We start from the raw sequence: 2,441 nt of genomic DNA on the forward strand, positions 1-2,441 counted from the left end.
CATTTTTTTGCTGGGACACGTTTCCTAAAGCAGTATAGAAGCTGCAAAATTTTGAAACAGCAACTTTCATGTTCTCTGTGACAGTGTCTCTCAGTCTTATTCCTACCTGTGTGTTGTCAGGTGCATGTTTTCTCAGCAATGTGTTCCATTACAGTTGGGGATTCTCAAAATATCCACTCTACACACCATCATCCCCTGAGTGGCAGGAAGCCACTCAGAATCACTGCTTGTGAACCTTTCAGATTTTTGACCTCCTACCTATCTCCATATCTATCCATCTAACTAGCTATTGTCCATCTGTCTATCTGCCTATCTATCTAGCTCTTTTTTTGTTTTTTTTTTAGAAAAAGCTACTTCCTTAAAGAATGACTGACATACAAAAAGCTATATATAATGCATGCAACTTGGTTGATGGGGAGGGCCGTCCTGTTTCCAGGTGGCGCGTTGGGCTGCAGGCCCAAGAGCTGCCCTGGCCGCCACCAACATGGAGACTTTCTACCGGGTCCCGTTCTTAGTGCTCGAATGTCCCAACCTGAAGCTGAAGAAGCCGCCCTGGGTGCATATGCTGTCAGCCATGACGGTGTGTGCTCTGGTGGTGGTGTCTTATTTCCTCATCACTGGAGGAATAATTTATGATGTTATTGTTGAACCTCTGAGTGTTGGCTCTATGACTGATGAACATGGGCATCAGAGGCCAGTAGCTTTCTTGGCCTACAGAGTAAATGGACAATATATCATGGAAGGACTTGCATCCAGCTTCCTGTTTACAATGGGGGGTTTAGGTTTCATAATCCTGGATCGATCCAATGCCCCAAATATTCCAAAACTCAATAGATTTCTTCTTCTATTCATTGGATTCGTCTGTGTCCTACTGAGCTTTTTCATGGCTAGAGTATTCGTGAGAATGAAACTGCTGGGCTATCTGATGGGTTAGAGTGCCTTTTGAGAAGAAATCAGTGGATTCTGGATTTGCTCCTGTTGATGAAGTTTTAAAGGCTGTACCAGTCCTCCACTATGAAATGTGGAAAAGAATAAAAAGCAGCAGTAAAAGAAGTATCAAGTGAAAACATAGGAAGTATATGAAAGCTTGGACTAGAATTTCTTGGTATCAGAGACAAGTTTATCACAGTATTTTTTTCCTGCTGACCTGTTGTACCAATGATGTTAAGTGTCATTTTCTTAGTTTTTCATTTCGTATATATACTGTTCTTCTAAAATTATAGTATTGAATAAAATGATTATTTTTTACAACCCCCTTTAACATTTTTTGGAGATATTTCTGATTTTCAGAAATTAATGTAAAATCAGGAAGCAAGATCTCTGAGAACTCTTGAGAACTGAGAACTCTGGATCGCTGATCCGCTTCACTGATGGTGCTTTGCCTTTTAACAGTGTGTGTGATAGTACGTTATTTCACATATGTATGCAAGACTGTTTCCTCAACAGTAAGATGTATGAAAGGAGCAGAAATAAATAATTTTTCTAATTAAAAAAAAAATGCATGCAACTTGATGAATTTGGAGCGAATACATCATCACAATCTATACCATAAAAATATGTATCATCTCCAAAAATTATCTTTCTTATCTTAGACCACATTGAATACTTCCATGGTAAATCTTTAATTTTTTTTTAGAATTTTAATATTTTTTTTTTTTAGCTTTTGGCAGACACAACATCTTTTTTTGTATGTGGTACTGAGGATTGAACCCGGGCCGCACGCATGTCAGGCGAGCGCGCTACCGCTTGAGCCACATCCCCAGCCCGCAGTTTTTCTTATTTAGTCTCACAATCACACTACGGGGGCAAGAACAATGTATACATGTGAATTTTTAAAATAATATTGGTTTTCTGATAATAAAAATATTGATACTTCTATACTTCCCAGTTAATTGACTGTAAACACTGTATATAGACTGTGTGTTCTTTATTGTATGTGTTCTTTATCATAACTTCCAAATATTAACACTGTAACACTGTTGATATTCTTATCCTGAATTGGCATGTAGTACATAATACAGTGGGAGGTATTTGCAATGTCTTTTTTCCTTTTTCTTTTTTTTTTTTTTATTTTTGCACTGGGGATTGAACCCAGGGGTGCTTTACTACTGAGCAATACCCCCAGCCTTTTTAATTTTTTATTTTGAAACAGGTCCTCACCAAATTGCTGAGGCTGACCTCAAACTTGTGATTCTCCTGCTTCAGCTTCCTGAGTAGCTGGGATCACAGGTATGTGCCACTGCACCTGGCCCACCCACCCTCCCTTTTTTTAAAACCCATGACCTTCTGACACTCATTCAAAGTCTTGGGCATCACCTATGGCTTCAGAAAAACTTTATGAGAGCTAAAGTGTTAAATTCTTGGCTTTTGAGATTGAAATGTTGAGATGTCAAAAAAGGACAAAAAAGATAGGAAAGAACATGTAATGTCAGAGGCAGGTT

The 2,441-nt window shown here is 38.6% G+C and overlaps 1 pseudogene; it reads left to right on the plus strand.

Moving 5' to 3' along the window:
• Positions 1 to 484: 484 nt before the first annotated feature.
• On the plus strand, positions 485 to 1,326 carry LOC143397161 (oligosaccharyltransferase complex subunit OSTC pseudogene; annotated as a pseudogene).
• The last annotated feature ends 1,115 nt before the right edge of the window (positions 1,327 to 2,441 follow it).

Source organism: Callospermophilus lateralis, chromosome 4 (assembly GCF_048772815.1).
Source record: "Callospermophilus lateralis isolate mCalLat2 chromosome 4, mCalLat2.hap1, whole genome shotgun sequence".
NCBI lineage: Eukaryota > Metazoa > Chordata > Mammalia > Rodentia > Sciuridae > Callospermophilus > Callospermophilus lateralis.